This window comes from Lolium rigidum, chromosome 6 (genome assembly GCF_022539505.1).
Source record: "Lolium rigidum isolate FL_2022 chromosome 6, APGP_CSIRO_Lrig_0.1, whole genome shotgun sequence".
Classification (NCBI taxonomy): domain Eukaryota; kingdom Viridiplantae; phylum Streptophyta; class Magnoliopsida; order Poales; family Poaceae; genus Lolium; species Lolium rigidum.
The window spans coordinates 245,276,533-245,297,814 of record NC_061513.1 but is presented as its reverse complement, the minus strand read 5'-3'; the positions used below and the strand labels follow the sequence as shown (position 1 = coordinate 245,297,814).

General features: G+C 46.1%; 1 long non-coding RNA gene across 1 annotated transcript; it reads right to left on the bottom strand.

Annotated features, from left to right (window-relative positions):
• Window positions 1-14,038: 14,038 nt before the first annotated feature.
• On the bottom strand, window positions 14,039-15,757 carry LOC124659003. Its single transcript, XR_006989413.1, has 3 exons — window positions 15,680-15,757; window positions 14,330-14,426; window positions 14,039-14,223 (listed from the first exon to the last, which is right to left on the bottom strand). It is a non-coding gene; the product is annotated as an uncharacterized LOC124659003 (long non-coding RNA).
• Window positions 15,758-21,282: the final 5,525 nt, after the last annotated feature.

Here is a 21,282-nt window from a genome sequence, read left to right as displayed (position 1 = left end):
CCCCTTCCATCCCACAATGACAAGTTCTTACTACAACCGAGTATATTTTTTATTATAATATATTATATTATGAAACAGAGAACTATTCCCTTATGAAACCAATATAAATACAAAGCAAAACCTGACTAATATCTCTTACTGAACACAAAGAACAAATCTAGTAAGATATGCGTGTCAAGGAGGACTCCTCACGTGGACACGCCTCCGAGCATCATCAAGAGCATCTGACGTTCTAGGATACCCCGATCTGGTGATGGCGGAATGCTATGAGTGTTCCGTGCAGGTGTACGGCGGCACCGTTCCTTTCGAGGACGCCCTCTGGCTGTAGCAGGCCAGCTCTCCAGCCGATGCGTGCACTCGGGCGATCTCTACCAATGTGCGTTCGTCCGTTGCCGATGTCCTACCGTGCCGGCCTCGGCCGAGAGGTGCGAGCGAGAGGTGACGGTGGTGGCGGAGCATCACCTGCCACCACAATCTTTGGATCACCTTCGTCGGGTATGTAGTCCGGGCAGTGCCGGCCAACAGCTTACGAAAATAGCTACATACAAAAAATAGGCTGAACTTCATTCCGCTATCAATTATCTACACTTTAACATGACTGTTATCTGCTACGATCAAGGTTTAAATGAATAAGAAAAGAAAAAAAGAACAAAAATAACATGTAGTTCATGAAAAAAAAAATTTAAGGGATTTGGTGGTGTGTCGCCACGGAATAACGATTTGGTGATGAACTTGCCGTTTGTTTCAGACTAAGGTATACCATAAATACATTTTTCTTGAACTTGTTAATCGCAGAGATAATGGTTGAAGTCTGGCCTTAAACATTTGACCTAGATTAACATTTGGAGCTGTTCTTTATATTCTGCAACCAAGGATGATCTGAAGATATGGAGATGAGACAGAGCAGTACAATTAAATGATCGGAGGGCAGAATTCTATCTTTATTCTATTATAGTTGCAAGGTTAAAAAATCTTGGACTATATCTTGAATATCTTTGTTACTCAGAACAACCCATTCTATAGGTTGCAATGTTTCCGTATCGATTTAAGAACAAAAGGAATCAAACACATTACAATCAACTTTTAATGTACCTTCCAAAAAAAGTAAGATACAAATTGTACGTATACAAGTGTCAAAGATCTTGATATACCTTCCAAAACCAATCTCAAAGAGTAGTTCCAAATTGAGACCTGCAGTAGCTAAGTACACTTTCCCTAGCCGCGTGATATTACCTGACAACATATTTAGGCGGCACTGTATGATGACTTTCCTGCAAAACATACGAATAGAAAATATTCGAAATCAATTATCATCCTTGATTGCGAGACAGGTACACTCTGCTATGATTCAATAACTATTTATTCTAATGTAAAATGTGTTGTCCTAATTGCACAGGCTGTCGCCAAACTTCAATAGGATTTACTGGAAGAAATGCAACATGGAGCATGAAACCAAGTAATGGCTTGTTTGACATTGACACCAGAGTAATCACCTATATGGTTGGGCATAATGGAGTTTTTAGCCAAATAGATCTTCGGTTATTTTCTAGTGGTAGCTACAAAAGCAAAATACTTGCCTTACCCAAAAATATCCAGTTCAAAGTAGTAACCGATTGGTCATTTTCTTCCAAAGAGGTGGGTGGGGTATCTCAGACTCAAGAGTGTAATCCAGGGTCACTTGGTGAAGAGATGTGATCAAGAAATCATATTTTTTTTGAAAGTCCAAGAAATCATAATTGTTCATGCTCATAGAAGCATATGCCATAAAATGCTGCTATGATCATTAATTCACGTAAATTCCTTCTGCAGGAACCTATTAGTTTGCCAAGTTATTGTTTCCATATACCATAGTGGACAGTACTTCTGGTATCCAGGTTTATATTTTGCATCACATAAAAGTATAATCAACACTTGTCACCTTCAAGCGCTATGTATTATCACCTCCTTCTCTGTCGCTGCAGCCTAACAGCGACGCTAGGAGCGCTGCCAAGAAGAGGAAGACCAGCGAGTAGAACATATGGTCGAAGCCATGCTGCTGGGGCCGGCTTGAGGATCCACCTCCACGGGAGTATGTCAAGGCAGTCTCACCCCTACCTGCAAGTGCAATTGATCAGAACGAGGCGCCCAGCGGAGGTGTAGAAGGACGCGTTCCCTGGTGCGAGCCGGCGACAGATGGTGTCGACGATGGGCTGCAAGGAGGCCCTCGGCAGCCTCTTGTAAGACAGCGGAAGTCCCAGGTAAGTGCATGGGAAAGGCTTGATGCCGCAGGGGAAGTGCAGGGCCGCCGCGGCGAGGTGGACATCAGAGCATTGGATCGGCGAGATGGAGCACTTGTCGAGGTTCGTGCGTAGGCCGGTGGCACCACCGAAGGACTCCAAGAGTAGGCGGAGGAAGCTCAGGTCGCGGGCCTCAGGTGCGACAAAGATGACAACGTCGTCGGCGTACATGGAAGTCCGAAACCGCACACCTTGGCAAGGAAGCGGAGAGAGCACTCCAAGGGCTTCAGCGCGGCGCAAGGCAGCGTTGAGGACCTCCATGCACAGCAGGAACAACATGGGAGACACGGGGTCGCCCTGCCTGAGGCCTCGCCGATGTAGGATAGGCCTTCCGGGTACGCTGTTGAGAAGCAGCTTCGATGACGCGGTGGAGAGGATGATGCATATCCATTCGATGAAGCGGTCACCAAAGCCTAAGTGGCGCAGCACGCGTAGAAGGAACGGCCATGACACGGAGTCGAACGCCTTTGTGATGTCGACCTTGACGAGCATGGAGGGAACACGACTCAGGTGGAGGGTGCGGGTGGTAAGCTGAACCATCTTGAAGTTGTCGTGGATTGACCGGCCCTTGACGAAGGCGGACTGATTCTCCGCCACCAACTCGGATAGCCTCGGCGCAAGACGATTGGCGAGCATCTTGGAGAAGAGCTTCCCAAAGCTGTGTATGAGGCTAATAGGCCTGAAATCTTTGACATCAATCGCGCCGTCTTTCTTCGGCAAGAGGATGATCAGAGCGTCGTTGAGGTTTCGCATGCCCTTAGCTCGCAGCGAGTAGAGGTGCTGGATGGCGCGGAAGACATCATCCTTGATGATGGACCAGGCCGTCTGGAAGAAGCGTCCCGAGAAGCCATCCGGCCCTGGTGCCTTGTCCATTGGCAGATCCTTGACAGCAGCCCATGTCTCATCCATCGTGAAAGGCACGTCCAGGTCCTGTAGGTTGATAGTAGGCAGGCCAATGAATTGCAGGTCCAAGTCTTGTTCACGTGGAGAATCAGAACCAATCAGACTTGAGTAGAAGTTGGCTATCATATCTTCCTTGTCCGCGTGGCTGACTGCTGTGTTGCCATTGTGAGAGAGGGCCACGATATGGTTACCTCGCCGCCGAGCTCGAGCACGCATGTGAAAGTAGCGGGTGTTGGCGTCGCCTTCTGCCAGCCAAAGGATCCTCGAGCGGTGTCTCGCGATGGTGCGCTCCAAAGAAGCGAGCCCGAGCGCCTTCATCTTGAGCTCTCTTCGAAAACCATGCTCGGCATCAGATAGACTCCTGGACTCCTGCGCTACGTCGAAGCGGAAGACAAGTTCCTTGGCGAGGAGGAGTTGGCGGCGCACACTGCCAATACGGTTGTCGCTCCAAGATTGGAGGGCTTTAGCTGTGCGGCTCAAAAGGATCTGAAGACGCAACAACGGGTCAACATTTGTCGGCGCGTTCCAGGCCTGAGTGATCACCTCCACGTAGCCGTCGAATTTGGGCCAGAACGGCTCAAACTGGAACCGGAAGCAGCGCGGGGACTGGAGGTTGGAGTGGAGGATGAGTGGGCAGTGGTCCGACGCAAGCGAAGGCCCGGCACGCAGCAAACAGCTCGGGAACAACTCCTCCCAATCCACGGAGAAAAACCAGCGATCGAGCCGTACAAGCGTCGGCTCGCGGCGCTCGTTACTCCAGGTATAACGACGCCCATGCAAATGCAGCTCCGTGAGTTCAAGGTCATCCAGGAACCTTCTGAATCTGGTCATCCAACGTCTGTCAAGATTTTGGCTGTTTTTGTCCTCAGCCTGGTATATGAGATTGAAGTCTCCTGTCAATGCCCAAGGGCCAGGATGATTGGCGCGAAAGGTTCTCAACTCCTGGAAGAACTTCATCCTATCTGGGGTGGAGAACGGGCCATAGACCACTGACAACCACCAAGGCGGAGAGGGGTCGCAGCGCTGTTTGATGCGCACGGAGAGAGCGAAGGAGTGGAAAGCGACTCCATCAACCTCCCAGATCGATGTACGCCAAGCAACTAGGATTCCGCCACGAGTTCCCACCGCCGGTAGGAAGAAGAAATCGAACCCCGGACCAAACATCTGCAGGATCAGATTATCATCGATGGTAGCTAGCTTAGTCTCCTGAACACATATAAGGGAGGCATGCTCGTCACGGACAGTATCACGAAGAAGATCACGGCGCGCGCGGGAGTTAAGGCCACGCAGATTCCAGTTACACACATTTTCGTTAGGTGTATCCATAGAGAAACGGAGTCGACAAGGGACGGCAGCAGCGAGAGCCTAGCAGGCCACCTCAAGCCGCGCACAGTGCGCCGTGACATCTACGTTTCTAGGGGAATCCTTGGAGAAGAGCTCGCGCAGGGCTGTGATCCTGTGCTCGAGGACCTCGCTGCTGAAGAAGTCCTTGTACCGCTGGAGTGCATCATCATCGATTTGTTCCGGCCGCTCGGCAAGGCCCAGCTTGCAGATGATGGTCTTCTGTGCCCAGGGTAGCGTGCCAGGAACCTCCTTGCCACAGAATCTGGCAATGCGGCCGCTGCGTCGTGGCACGTACGGCAGCGAGAGGCTCGCAGGTGCAGCAAGCAACGGCGGGTTGAGTGCTTGCTCGCAGGCGCGGAGGAAAGCCTCAGCAGATAGCTGGCGCTGCGCGCAGGGGAGCGGCGTGACCGGCACCTCGAACCATTGCTCTTCATCCTCAGCTTCAACTTCAGTGTTCGGTGGGCAGGAGCCAGCATCATCAGAGCACGGCCAGGACGAACCCACCACGCTATCACCAGACAGGTCCTCGGATCTGATGGCGGGCAGTGTGATCGCCTCCGCAGGCGCGTCAACCGGACAGTTACGTCTACATCGTCATGGCCAGCAGGAGCGGGGGTAGGATCCGAGCGCGTGGCGGAGACGTGGGTGCGGCTGGGCTCCTCCTCCGTGCTTTGGACATGGGCAACAGAGCGTGGTCCCTCTGGGTCAGCAGCTGTCGCTGCAACAGACAGCAGATCAGTCGCAGAAGCCGACGAAGAACAAGCTTTTGACTGCAGGCCCACCGCAGGAGATGGCAAAGCGGCGTTGTCGGCCACCTCCAACGGGCAGGAGCCTACGGAGCGGCTGGCCGAGGCGCAGGATGGGCTCGTCTGCTGTGAGGCACGTGGCACCCAACGGCTGGAAGCGGCGACCGGTGTAGCGCGGGCCCACTGGTTCTGGCGCCGCCGCCGGCGACGGTCGGAGCGGCCAGTGCAACTCCGAGCTGCGGCCACGCCAGAAGAGGCGAGAGCCTGCTGCGCGGGCGCGACAGCATCCAGCGGGGCGTCACTGGCGGGGGCGCCGGGGCCACGGCGACGACGACGGCGCCGACGGTTGGCACGGCGGCGTGGCTCGGGACCGTCACCAAGCGGCGGCTCATCGCGCGCAGCACTGGGACTGAGTCCTCCATCACCAGCAGGGCCGTCATCAGGGCCGCCAAGGCGAGGACGTGCAACACCACGCAGGTGCACCTTGACGTCGTAGTGAAGCAGGTGCCTCTCCTCGATAGGGGAGGGGGCCCCCAGAGGAACCTCGTCGGGGATGGCCAGGGTACGCGCGGCGGGGATGAGGCCTGGATTCGCCGTCCAGGCAGAGAGGCGGAAGCGGCGGAGGTCGTGGCGAAGGATGGTCTCGTCGGCAATGGAGTCGATGCAGCAGGAGTTCGACAGCACAGAGCTAGCAGTCGAGCGGAGCCATGCGTGCGCGGGGATGCCCTCGATGTCCAGGTCCACCTTGTACCTCATGACCGCGCTGGTTGCCTGAGACTGCGGCGTCCATGGCTTGAGCCGAAGCTCAAAAGACATGGAGGGGATGACGGGGTGGGCGAGGGCCAGGTCCCTGTCCTCCATCCGGTCGAACAGCACCAGGCAGTCTTCCGGGGCAGCGGCGTGGACGGAGAAGGCGGAGATGGACACCTGGAGAACCTCTGCAAGGAGCGCCGCGATGACGGAAAGGCTGACGCTTTCGCCGACGACGGACACGAGGATCGCGCGGCGAAGCCGCAGCACCTCCGCGTCGATGACAGGCGACCGCTCGATGATGCACAGCTCTGGCACGCGCTCCTCGGGCGGAGGGTCGTCGCGGGGCGGGGAGGGAGCCACGAGCAGGGACCTGGGCGGCGGGAGGTCGGGGGTGGACTCGCGCGAAGCCGAGGAAGTGTCCGAGCAGCCGCGCGCGGCCGGCGCCGCACGACGATTCAGCCCAGCACCGGCACCTTGGGAGGGAGGTCGCGGGCGCTTGCAGTCCCGGGCCATGTGGAACCAACCTTTGCAGCGCAGGCAGCGTGTGGGCTTGACATTCCTTGTTTGCTGTGTAAATTATTAGGTGCTGCATTGTGTAGTTTCTTTCCTCTTTAGACGACCAATATTTTACTTATGTTGAGGTGAATTGTTCTTATATACTATATGTGACTAGTTAAATGCCCGTGCGTTGCCACGGTCTACTAATTTCTCACACTTAATGTCAATATAATACACATGAAATTCATGTGTATATAACATTAGTCACATAGTTTTTCAAAAGTCTTTAAATTTTTATATTGATTCAAGTGTAATAGTTCAATAAATGTTACCATATAATGTAAAACCACATGAATACAAATGAAAACCTAAATTATTACCCCTTCCATCCCACAATGACAAGTTCTTACTACAACCGAGTATATTTTTTATTATAATATATTATATTATGAAACAGAGAACTATTCCCTTATGAAACCAATATAAATACAAAGCAAAACCTGACTAATATCTCTTATTGAACACAAAGAACAAATCTAGTAAGATATGCGTGTCAAGGAGGACTCCTCACGTGGACACGCCTCTGAGCATCATCAAGAGCATCTGACGTTCTAGGATACCCCGATCTGGTGATGGCGGAATGCTATGAGTGTTCCGTGCGGGTGTACGGCGGCACCGTTCCTTTCGAGGACGCCCTCTGGCTGTAGCAGGCCAGCTCTCCAGCCGGTGCGTGCACTCGGGCGATCTCTACCAATGTGCGGTCATCCGTTGCCGATGTCCTACCGTGCCGGCCTCGGCCGAGAGGTGCGAGCGAGAGGTGACGGTGGTGGCGGAGCATCACCTGCCACCACAATCTTTGGATCACCTTCGTCAGGTATGTAGTCTGGGCAGTGCCGGCCAACAGCTTACGAAAATAGCTACATACAAAAAATAGGCTGAACTTCATTCCGCTATCAATTATCTACACTTTAACATGACTGTTATCTGCTACGATCAAGGTTTAAATGAATAAGAAAAGAAAAAAAGAACAAAAATAACATGTAGTTCATGAAAAAAAAAATTTAAGGGATTTGGTGGTGTGTCGCCACGGAATAACGATTTGGTGATGAACTTGCCGTTTGTTTCAGACTAAGGTATACCATAAATACATTTTTCTTGAACTTGTTAATCGCAGAGATAATGGTTGAAGTCTGGCCTTAAACATTTGACCTAGATTAACATTTGGAGCTGTTCTTTATATTCTGCAACCAAGGATGATCTGAAGATATGGAGATGAGACAGAGCAGTACAATTAAATGATCGGAGGGCAGAATTCTATCTTTATTCTATTATAGTTGCAAGGTTAAAAAATCTTGGACTATATCTTGAATATCTTTGTTACTCAGAACAACCCATTCTATAGGTTGCAATGTTTCCGTATCGATTTAAGAACAAAAGGAATCAAACACATTACAATCAACTTTTAATGTACCTTCCAAAAAAAAGTAAGATACAAATTGTACGTATCCAAGTGTCAAAGATCTTGATATACCTTCCAAAACCAATCTCAAAGAGTAGTTCCAAATTGAGACCTGCAGTAGCTAAGTACACTTTCCCTAGCCGCGTGATATTACCTGACAACATATTTAGGCGGCACTGTATGATGACTTTCCTGCAAAACATACGAATAGAAAATATTCGAAATCAATTATCATCCTTGATTGCGAGACAGGTACACTCTGCTATGATTCAATAACTATTTATTCTAATGTAAAATGTGTTGTCCTAATTGCACAGGCTGTCGCCAAACTTCAATAGGATTTACTGGAAGAAATGCAACATGGAGCATGAAACCAAGTAATGGCTTGTTTGACATTGACACCGGAGTAATCACCTATATGGTTGGGCATAATGGAGTTTTTAGCCAAATAGATCTTCGGTTATTTTCTAGTGGTAGCTACAAAAGCAAAATACTTGCCTTACCCAAAAATATCCAGTTCAAAGTAGTAACCGATTGGTCATTTTCTTCCAAAGAGGTGGGTGGGGTATCTCAGACTCAAGAGTGTAATCCAGGGTCACTTGGTGAAGAGATGTGATCAAGAAATCATATTTTTTTTGAAAGTCCAAGAAATCATAATTGTTCATGCTCATAGAAGCATATGCCATAAAATGCTGCTATGATCATTAATTCACGTAAATTCCTTCTGCAGGAACCTATTAGTTTGCCAAGTTATTGTTTCCATATACCATAGTGGACACTACTTCTGGTATCCAGGTTTATATTTTGCATCACATAAAAGTATAATCAACACTTGTCACCTTCAAGCGCTATGTATTATCACCTCCTTCTCTGTCGCTGCAGCCTAACAGCGACGCTAGGAGCGCTGCCAAGAAGAGGAAGACCAGCGAGTAGAACATATGGTCGAAGCCATGCTGCTGGGGCCGGCTTGAGGATCCACCTCCACGGGAGTATGTCAAGGCAGTCTCACCCCTACCTGCAAGTGCAATTGGAGAAATGTAATACATGCATGAAATTATATAATCCACTACCTCGTGATCCATTCATAGCAATACCTGCACTATCGTGATTCACAACTAACCGTACCTAGGGAGGTTGGACAGGACTGACAACACCCGCTTGATCATGCGCCTCAACATTCGCAACGACGCACCGTTCTACTTCACCGCCATCTTACCTTCTCGCTATTCTGCTGCGGAGAGTCCACCCGCGTGCCGGTGTTAGTATACTTGTGCGACTACTCCGGAGGCCAGCAGCGCTCGGTATAAAAGTGAGACGGCGACGCTCTGGTCGGCCAGCGGCAGCGACAGTCGTGTGGCTGAGCCCAGGGGCGTCCACACTCGCACGATAGAGTCTGCATGGAGGCGGAGGAGCGGCCGCGCTCGCACGCTGGAGTAGCCTAAGAGGCGGTAGAGGGAGGTGATCCGAGTGGAGGATGTCATGGACTGCTTAATAGGAGTACTCGTAAAGATTGGCATGTAATGCCTGATTTTTCGTGAGGAACATTCGTCGTAATTCGTCGTAACTGATAAGAAAAGATCTTATGTAATTAGTTTTTTTAATTATAATTTACTACCGTGGGGAAGGAGGGTTGATTTCCCTAGAGATTTCTCTCCTAGTGGAAACGAGGGGATCACATCTGTTCTGGAGAGAAAGACCTGCGTTAAAAGGAAGGTGAGATCATGTTCCGATTTTTATTTTTTATGGGCGTGTGGAATTGCTGTGATACAGTACTAATTTCTGATGGGATCCCCTGCACATATTGCTTTACCGTCCTGATTGATTTCCATATATTCATTCCGTGATTGATGCTGAATGGGTTTGTTTCCTTATGAACATAATTTTAAATATCCTTGATTGATGCTGAATGAGTCTCTTTCCTTACGTGTGCGTGATTGACGCTAGATGTAATTTGACGTTGGATGTGATGATGAACGGCTGGGATCTTCCGAATGTTTGATGTCAAAGTGACACCATCCCCAACTCCAATTTTAATAGTAAAGAAGATAGTATAATGTATGAATATACTTGATAAAAAAGACCTTTATATATTTCTTGGTTATAAAACTTGCAGATATTACGGAGTTATGATGGATTTATGTTTTCTTATAATAATCACCTGTGATATCTGGAACCTCGCGCAGATAATACTGATATTGGGGCGCTCGCGCAGAGTTTCCCATCCAGTTCATAATGGTGGGACAATCTCATTATGGGAAAAGCTAAAAAAAACAAGCAACAGAACTTTGCTCTGACCTTCCCCATTTTTAGATATACCCTGCGTCAGGCGGCTCGGGCGGAACCCTAACGCCGCCACCACTTCCTCCCCCTCCTCCGATCTCCCTCCTCCTTGCCGACGCCGGCGGGCGCATGCGGGTAAAGCTCGTGAAGCTCTTGGCGGCGGCAGGTCCCCCTCTCACGTCGCATGCGCGGAGGCAGCGCTGGATCAGCGGCGGTGACGACCGGCCGATGGCGGGGCTGGTCGGTGGCCAGCGTGGTGGGATCCAGGGTAGGATCCGGGGCGGCGGCCTCGGGCGGTTGATCTGCGTCGCGGCGCGTCGGCTGCCTTGGCAAGGGCTGCGGTAGCCAGGTGATGGCTCGGCGATGCGGCTGGCAATGGGGGTGACCCCGTAGACTGCGGATCCAGCTTCTTCGGTGTCGTGGCCATGCCTGGTGGTGGCCGATGAGTCCTCTGCGCCCCCTCCTTCTGGAGGCTCACGTTGGTGGCCTTCTTCGGTGTTGGGGGTGGCGGCGGACAACTCGTCGAATGGTCTGTGGTCGGTGGCGGCCTCCTCTTCCGCTGATGAGGTCGACTGGCGGGCGGCGGCGAGGGGGCTTGCCGATCTGCCTAATAAAGGTGGATGTCCTAGGGTGTCTCTCGCGCCAAGTGAAGATCGGTCGGAAGCTTCTTCCCACCGGACTGGCTGGATTGTTGTGTTCCGGAAGGTCCTGCCGGCGAAATTCATTGTGCGATCAATGCATGAAGATTGCTGGATTGGGTGTTTTCGGTCAAGCGCATCCATGTTTTTTATATGACCGTTTGGTTTCAGAGGGAGCGCTTCGAAACTCTGCTGGCTATTAATATCATGGAGTTCGTTTTCTTTCCATGGTGCTAGCGGAGAAGGTCATGAAAGCCGAGATCGGTGGAAGAGCAATGGTGGTCGGATCTTGGTGGTGAGGTGGAATTGCCTTGGAGCTTCGTGACTTCAAACATCGACTTGTATGTGGGGGCGACTGCACATGAGAAGTTCAGAGTTTTATCTTTTAGGGTAAAAATTCAAGGTCTGGTCTTAATTGGTTGTGTCTGGCAAGTTTATGTTGAAGGCATTGTTTTGAGAGGGATGACTTTCTTCAGGGTGAAAACCTAAGATCTATGATCGGGCGATGACATCGTTTGTTCACTGTTTTCTTCTTGGAGGCGTCGCTTATGAAAAAACTGGTTTTCTGCTGTTATCTTGGTGGTGTCAGTGTTGCTGTTTCAAGTTTTCGATCTCTGTAGCGGGACTTTTCAAGCAACACCTTATCCGTCTCCTCTATGTTCTTCTGCTCGCTTACATGGAAGTGGATTCAATTGTTAGAGAGGACATCCTCCTCCAAAGAGAGCGAGCTTTCACGGCACACGCGCCGGCTATTCCAGCCGAGCCAGATTAGTGGTTCTTGGTGGTTTTTTCGTGCTTCATCATAATATAAAAATGCCCTCCATATATAGAGTGCGATTTTCCGAAAAGTCTCTTTAGCACATGAGCACCAATGATCCTAGTATTTAAAAAACATATTTCTGTAATTCCAGAAAATCTAAAATTAAATGCGTACATATATATAAACATTCTGAAGGTATGCTGTAAATTTTGGATGAAAATATGTTGTATTTTGAGCCATACGAAAAATAAAAATTTCTGACAAAAATCTAAAGTTTCCTTCCCTACAAATTTGTTATTTTTCCTTAGCTTAAAATACAACGCAATTTCTACCAAAAATATACACGAGTATTCAGAACATGTGTATGTATTTGTGGAATAAAACTTATGATTTTTTTGAAACACAGAAATATAATTTTTAAATATTAAAAAAATCAGGAGCACTGGCACCTAGGTGCACCAAATCTTCTCTCGCGATTTTCCTCTTTCTATATGGAAAAACAGTGCTCTTGCTGGTTGCTCCAAAAAACAAATCATCTATCCCTTGTGCAAATAATGTTTTACCTTGTATCTATCTGCATAAGTTTCAGATAAATATATGATTTTGAAAAGGTTTTTGTACTCGTGAGTTTTTTGCCGCTGTTTCCAAACTTGTTGTTGTAACTTGGTACTTGTATTTTCTTTAACTCAGGAGCTTGAATGAGCTTGTGCGTTTCCTTCTGTTTTTTTGGTAATCCCCTTTCGTAGTTGCATGCGCCTATTGTGTTTATCCTCTTCTGAATTCAGAAGAGCTAATTACACCAAAGGTCCTATAACTTGTTCATCATGTCAAGATTTAGTCCTACATCTTGCAAAACGTGAAATCGTAGTCCTACAACTTACAAATCATGTGAAGGTTTGGTCCTCACTCAATGAAAAGCTGACATGTGCCGATATAGTTTTTGCAAAAAGACCCTTCATTTGTTTAATTGGTGCATGTAACCTGTTCTAGCGACTTACATGCGGGTCTCACCTGTCAGGGGCTACGAAGCAAATAAAATTTTGGGCCTATTGTGTTTATCCTCTCCTGAATTCAGAAGAGCTAATTACACCAAAGATCCTACAACTTATTCATCATGTGAAGATTTAGTCCTACATCTTGCAAAACGTGAAATCGCAGTCTTACAACTTACAAATCATGTGAAGGTTTGGTCCTCACTCAATGAAAAGCTGACATGTGGGGTTATAGTTTTTGCAAAAAGACCCTTAATATTTTTTAATTGGTGCATGTAACCTGTGTTGGCGACTTACATGCGGGTCCCACCTGTCACTACGAAACAAATAAAATTTTTGAGCGCGCAACGTGGTTCGAACTTGCCACTGGACCAAACAAACCTTTTGTTCAATTCTGAAGAAGTAACATATGTATAGACAGATTAGATGAATTTTTCACCACCTTTGCCGAAGCAAAACTACTCGATTTTTCCTTTAGCAGCACGCACATTTTTTTGGGTGGGAAGTACAACATTATTAACTATATCAAGGCTAACCCTTTCTGCCGCAAGGAGATTACTTTGGGTACTGTTGATGGTCCCGTTTCCACCAATCAGACTTTGGCACGATTGCTTTTTCCCCTGTTCACCCGCTGATAGTCCTGGATATGTGGGAGTTCCTTTCCCTTTTTTCTCACGTGAAAAAATCAGATCTGACCGGCTTCTTCCAGTATTACTGCTTATAATTTCCGGTTGCCCCTCCCTTCTTTACACGTTTCTCTCTCTTCTATCCTCACGATCTCCGGTTTTCCGGTTTACAACGTGGGACGGTCAAAGCGGTGCGGAGGAGCCCACATCGAGCAGCCATCGATCTACACGTCTCCACCGCTTCAATTCACCATGCCCAGAAAAATTAGGAATTGACTGCTCTCCTCCTTTCCAACGCCGCCGCCCACATCCTTCCCGGCGCTCTCCTATCCCTGCCTGGCCTTCTCTCTGCCGCTGGCGCCATGGAGGAGAAGGTCGGACCCCTCCTCTCCTTCCCAAGGGGACTAGCGGCACGGAGTAGCATCGATCACCCTCTCCGCGCACCGCCGTCACAATAATGGAGGGTGTCGTCCGAATATGTCCAGAACGGCCTTCGGCACCGTCCTGTAGATGCACACAGCGGCGAGCCGGACCTCTCACCGTCGTTCGGCTTCCGCTGGAGGACCAGCTGTTTGCAGTGATGCGCGACCAGATCTCGCAGCGCTGCCCTAGATCCTTCTGGATTGCGAGCTGTGCGGTGATGGGATTGGTGGTGATGGACCTCGCTGGCTCTGGATGCTCCATGGTCGGATGAAGAGGGAAAGCTTCCAAGGCGGTGTAGCGGAAGGCTCATAGAAATATACCAGCAATATCATGTTGTTTACCGATTGATTGATGTTGTAGGTTGCCATGCTGCTGTTGATGCCATGGTCGGGAGGCATTCCTCAGTGGTTCCATCTTCTGCTTTGCATGCTCCATCTCCGCTTGGAAGATGTATGTCTGCTGCTTCCATTGGTACTTCTGATGGGAGAGTTGTTGGATCATTTTCTGGTGGATTGTTTTCCTCTTCTGCATGGAATGTGAGTCAGCTGGTAGTCCTGCTGGTGCTATCAAAAGCGAAACATGACATGGTTATGAAGAACTTGCATCATTTTATTTTATCATCATGGCTTACCTTTGGTGAATCTGATCTGGGAGCTTCATGGTGCCAACAATCTAGCACTGCCGCTTATTCCTTACGAGAGAGGGATTCAGTTATTATCTTGGAAGCTCTGCTTGCACCGAAAGAAATGGGAAATCTAATATTAGCTGTCTTGATATTTGGATTGGCGATTTCATATTTTACTTTGTGAAAGATTAATGTTTTTTCAGTCCAACATGTCTTCATCTGTGATAACTCCTGTGATATTTTCCATGTTCCTCTTTTAGAGGAGGCCTGCGATGCTCCTATTCTACTATTTCCAACAAAGCCTTCGTCTCGGAAAACTTCAGGTTTTAGCATCCCGAAGGTATTATAAAGTTCTCCCATAAGTTTTCATTTGCTATGAAAATCATACAGTCAACTAAACCGTTGTTGTTCTAGCTTTTACTTATTGATAGGCTTACATGAGGCCTGCTGCAGCGTTAGAATATTTCTTTAGAAGATAATAGATGTGGATTTTGCAACAACTCACAATTAAGACACGAGATTATTTATTTTTCCAATACATGTTTGGTTGGACATGCTGGAAATGTCTTTGTTTAGGTTTCGCAACTGCAGATTCTATTCATACTACTATTTGATATATGTTGGCGGCACGTTTCATATGGTTATCATCATACATAGGCTCATATGGAAATGATTCTGCTTGAGGTGGATTGATGTAGGCTGTTAGGTTCGGATAACTTATAGACATGTATTATGGCCTATTGCTTTATATGCGGTGTGCAAATCATTTGTTAAGATACCAGCTAGCTTATAGATAATTTTCTTTTATGAGTTCAGTATAATTTTTATAAGGTTATCGTCATACAAAGGTTCAGTGTTGTGAGAATCATTTGTGTGTTCTCACAACTTTCTCTGAAGACATACTTCCCGAATCTTCATTTTGAGAGTCCAATGGTCAGCGGAGTGAGACAGATAATTAAAACCATTGCGGTTATTCAAACTATTATGTTTGCTTTAAAGATGAAGGTTAGCAAGTTACTCCCATATGCTCAGAATTTATGTTCTCTCATTACCCTTTCCGAGTGCATTATAAATTTGTTTGAAGTTTTGGTAAAAATTGATCTGACCTATCCACACGAGCTTTTGATTCATTTGCTTGGTCATGATGGCTCTGGTATGATGCTACTATGTGGATTCTTGAACACTGAAGACCTCACGGCATGCGCGAGCAGTAAAGATAACCCTATGCACTGGTTTAAATTGATCATTGTTGCGGTGGTTTGTTTGCTCAATCAGTTCACACTTGATCTCCACACTTATCTTGCATGAAACTTAAGAAAATAGAAATGCAGGCTGCTCCAGTAAAAGATGTCTCACCTCGATCTCAACGGAATGCTCTTTTGCATCTTCCACGGATCTTGGAGAACAAGGACCACGAATATAATGTGTATGAATTGGGGTTCACTGTCGTTGACCAACTGGTATCTCCTGAACATTCAGTTTCTTCATCCTCCATGCTGACCTACACATGAGATTCATGCAGTTAGCTTACCCATCTCATTCAATTATCTGCCGATATTTACTCAACCTTCAGATGATGAAATCTATGAAAATATACTTCATCTGAGCGTCTGGATTTTTAGTTTCACTGTTCATCTTCATATGGAACGCCTAAAATTAGACATGTTCATCTTCTTTTTACTAGCTGACATTACATATTCCATTTTCGGTTTATTGTGCCAGTGATTATTTACAATAAACGTGTACTTAGACTTAGTTGATATTGCAGGGCAACGCAATAGAAAGGCTCCCTGCTAGCCAACCAAATAGATCAATTCAGAGAGAAGCTAAAAGAGATCTACAGGCTCCAACCTTTCATGGTTGTTGGTCCCTAGAAAAAAATACATAACAGCAAACCACCCCATAGAATCAGTATTGACTCAGAATACAAAGGTTATCGAGGTTGCGCGGCAGCCTGAAAACTTCCCCCTATATGCATACGACACAAAGTCATTTGATGCTATTCTGCCACGCACAGGAAACAATGTGCTCTTATCAGGTTTCCATAAAAAAACAGACTACTTATTACAACCTGTATTACCTACCTCTCATGCTCATTCAGTTCTCTCCTTCACTGTCAATTTTAGATATCGTTGGAGTAGTGACCAGGTTAACTTAAAATACTAGACTGTTGAAGCGCTTGGGCAGAAGTTCAGGTGCTTTTATCCTTTTCATCCTTTCAGAAACCACACTGTCTTTTTATTTTATTTTCAGAACGGATCAGTGTTATTGATTAGCTAATAATGGGAATATCAATGAATGAGTGCAAATCCTGATGGTTCCTCAGAACAACCAGACGGCAGTATGTATGTATAGTCATAAATGATGGAACTAATTAAACGAGTAAAAGAGAAAGAAGAATCACCGGTTCTTCATGCAAGTGCCATGCTATGAAAAAAGAGTGCCAGGTTTCTTTATTGTACTTTCTACCTAGGCTCTGCTGTGGTAAATTTTATAAATTTCTCACCATTCTCGTTCTTTATTAGTATGAACTAATAGAAGCTAATTGTTTAGATTTTACTACAGGAGCAGATATACAACCAGGAATCTAACTCTGAAAGTTAGCACAGAGTGCTCAGGGAGCTGAGCTTTAGGTATCTACATATAACAACAACAAGTTTTGACTGCTCAGACTACTATCCACAGTTGCTGCAGATATCGACGCAACTTAGCATACATGTATGCATATAACAACAGTAGCTGTTGGATGTTCAAACTACCGCTTATGGCTGCTGCAGCCATGAATGCAGCTCATTTGGCGCACATCATATTAGTATACGCTTGCTATTGCCATCTGGTTCTGTGAGATGGCACCGTCAATAGCTTTTCTGTGTGTATTTATACAGCTCTTCACAAATTTAATGAGTATGTTAAAGGCTATCTTTTGTTTCCCCTATCTCTATATGACCTCTAATTTCTGTGATAAGTCGATGTGATAAAGGGTTATAGCGTCCATCTATTTTCTTTTTAGTTTTGGTTCTTCGGTTACAACTTATTTGGGCAGGCAGAAAAGGAAAAAACATGATCTGCTATGCAACCAGAAAGTAATACTGAAGAAAGGAGGAATTTCATGAAACTAATAAAGGCCTAATATGAAAAAATTAGTTCAAATGGTTCAGAAAAGAGGAACATAACAGGTCGTAGCACATCACCTCAATTCGTTTTCCAGTTATTTTTGTGTACGGTCTACTAGCTTAAATCAGCTTACATGCCTTTTTATTCCATGCCATCGCTTTCCACTGAGCACCTCCTTTCTACCTCTTACCTAGAGGCTCAGTGACAAAATCAGTGCTCCCAAAGAGATAGATCTTGATCAGAAACAAAATCCTATCGCTGCATGTTCCAGCAGAATGAAGCTTCAGTTGATTTGAACAAACAAAAAGAACAAATCCGAGCATGCTGCAAGATCTAAAGACAGAGCACTCAGAGCATGCTTACCTATTTAGATAACGCATAGGAATAAGATTGAACATCAGTGCCCCTGGAATGACGGACATACCGCAAACACCCCGGCAGCCCTGGCACCAACACGTCCTCCGCGTCTGCGACCTTGCTCACCGCATCCGCCTGATGCGTCCCACGCGGACGGGTGTAGCACGGCCAGGGATACGCATGCAGAGATGACCGGAAAGAGGATAAGCCAGACCCGATGTCGCCGCGTTACCGGCGACCCCGCGACGCACTTCTGCCCGCTCAGTCCCTTCATACCCCTTCCGGCTGCCAGCTCCTCACCCCTCCCGGCCAAAAAAAAGCTCATAACAGCAAAATCCAGTGGCGCAGCGCAGGTGGCTAAGATTGGAAACGCCAATCCGGCGTAGCCTCCCGGAACGATCTGCTTGCTTTCCATGTTGACTGCAAGTGGACGTGATCAAGTTTGCTCAGCATTTCACAAGCTCTAACCTTGCTAACTTTTCCCCTTCGAAGCACCTTCTGGAGAAGAAGACAGATGTAGGTGACAGCCTGACAGCTACTCTCCACCGATCAACTCACCCACGCAAACCACCTTTTTTTTATTTAGAAGCACTGCCTCCTATCTGTTGTTCTCTTTACATCGGACAGCAGCCCACCAGTAATACTAAGTTATGGCCTAGATGGGCCGTAAAGTGGTCCGGCTCATGTCTTCGAATTACATACTTAATATGCCTGTAACTCTGAATTTTTCTGAATAAAAGGCATATGAGTTTCTAAAAAAAAACATACTTAATTGCACAATTCTGGAAAAAAAAGAACTTCTACCTTTTTTTGACAGACAAAAAACATTTACCTGTTCCAGCCATAGATTACACATGTTTGTTTAGCAAATTTTGAAAAAAAATCTACAGCACCCATTTGCTCACTCTTGGCATTAATATTTTTTCCTTCGAAATATCTTCTCTTGATTATACTACCATATACGTTTCTGAATTTGCAAATTATCTACAAAAGCAGGTGTACATATTAACAAAAATAAAACAGCCTAATGATACAGCAGATGATGCCACAATGACACAGCAGACGGTGCCACTGAATTCGGCCGTATGTCTCCTTTTCCATATTCTCCAAGCCCATCTATTTATTGCTATCATTTTGGATCTCCTTTTTACACCTTCAGTTTTACACGGACATCAGTTCAACAGTAGCCGTCATTAATGAGATTGGGCTTACATATATTCTTCAGATCCATACAAAAATATATAGACTAAGCAAGAAACAATGCCACAACACTACAAGGCACAAGTTCAGTTTGCTAAATAGCAACACCTCGAGGAGGATGCCCTTACAAATCCCCGCATTCTTCTGCCAGCCCCAACACAACTCTGCCCGCTGCTCGCGTGGATCCTATTGCAAAGATTCATCCTCCTAGGAAGAAGCCAGTGGTAGGTGACAGCAGCTTCATCCACTCTTTTTTCCGCTGAAGCAACGCACAGGCCACTCACTGACTCTCCCCTCCGCCGGCTTCCTTATTTCGAACACCAGCAGCCCATCAGCAGTGCCACATTACAATCTAAATGGGCCTTGCAAAGTTCATGTAGATTCGCACTCCCGGCCCTCCCGGCAGCGGACTCCTCGCCACTCAGCCAATCCTTTGCCGAGCCCAGTCCATTCCCGGCGAGGCGTTCATCCCTTAGACAGGCGGTCTTAATCGACATCGCGCCAGCATCCCTTACTGATGTTGCCATGGATTTCGCAAATTTCCTAACCATGGCGACAAAATAGTTTGTTATGTTCTCTGCTTAATTTCCCATTTATTATGTGGGTACATATTTTACCTTCAAAATAAATTCTAACATGTATTGATACACTATATACCTTAGTTTTGTCTTCTCTGTCAGAAGTTCAGCTCAGATGGTAATACCGGCATATCCAAATTGACAAGTGAACTCCACCAAAATAATTTCAGCAAGCTTTATGAAACCTGATCGGTTATCTCATACAAGAAGTAAGTAGATTCCACAAAAAGATCAATAAGGTATAATATGCCATCAACGGATATTATTTATGACTCCTAAAGTCTTATGTCATGTAGTCAAACAATCACTTATACCGACCAGCCCCATCTAGCCTCCCTTCTCAAACTATTCAACAACCCACCAGCATGCTGTCAAACACAAACTACACCTCCCACACCCTAGACAGTACGGGCGCGGCGTGCGCCGCGCCGCAAACTTCCTAGTACTATATATAAAAGCCGACCCAGTTTGCTCTCACGAGAAGCCCCCAGGTTACTGTTCATGCGCGGATGAACAGTGCCCCGCATGAACAGTGTACTGGGATTTTTTTCTGCTTTTTTCACATTACTTTTATTTTTATTTTTCCCCACCAATTTACTTGATAATTTTTACAGTAAGTTATGCATTAAATCTTTAGGTTACGCAATAATTTGCTTGCATCGTCCATGATTTTTTTACGTTAGCTATTTAACAGTGTGTTTTTTAGGGTCATTAAGTACCGATTTTTTTAAGTAATTTAGCTGTACAAATCTTCATTTTTTTAATTTTAGTACACAGACGTCAGCTATCTAACAATAATTTCCTAAGGGGCGTTGCTTATCTAATAGTAGTTAACACCGCTAATTTCGCAACAGTAATTTCTCAAAAGCATGTCTTCAACAACGTTTCAATCCAATTCTCTGGCGTTAGGTCTTCGTAGCTCTACTCTAAAAAAATAATTGTTTTATCATTCGTAGATTCTTTTATCCAGAAAATTATTAATGCATACTCTTCAAAATATTTATTTTCTCGAGAATACATACTATTGCTTTTTCGGGAAATAAGTGCTCCAAAATTCGCGGCCTATTTTACCTAGGAAAAATATTACCATGTTTATCCATGGTACCACCAAGAAAATATATTTTGTCCACCGTCCATTGCCCATTTTACATGGGGAAAATACTATTGTCTTCTTCTATTATATTCCAAAAATCTCTAATTCCCACAAAAGCACTCCACCATCCGCCGCCTATTTTACTGGCACTTCTGGGGTACTTCAGTAACCCAGATATTGTTTTATTTCTATAATATTTTAACCAACCATCTAGAAATAAAAGCACTTAACCATCCGCCGCTTATTTCACTAGCACTTCGATGGTACTTCAGCAACCCAAATATTATATTATTTCTACAAAATTGTAACCAACAATATGGATACCAAGGGCGGGATTAAGTTTTAGATGTTTCTTCCGCTGTTTCTAAAAAGGAATCCCACAATGTTAAACCTAAAAAATGTCATTTTTAAAAAATAATGCCGCACCATAAACAGCACAGGCGCGGCGTGCGCCGCGCCGCACACTTCCTAGTGTAATTTACGAAGAGTGATGGTTGCCTGTTGTCCTTTTCTCTTTGATTTGTATATATAAGATGGATACCTGATTTTTTTTTCTTGAGAGCTTTTATGCATCTATCCTAACCAAATTAAGGATATGGAAAATAAACTATTCCAGT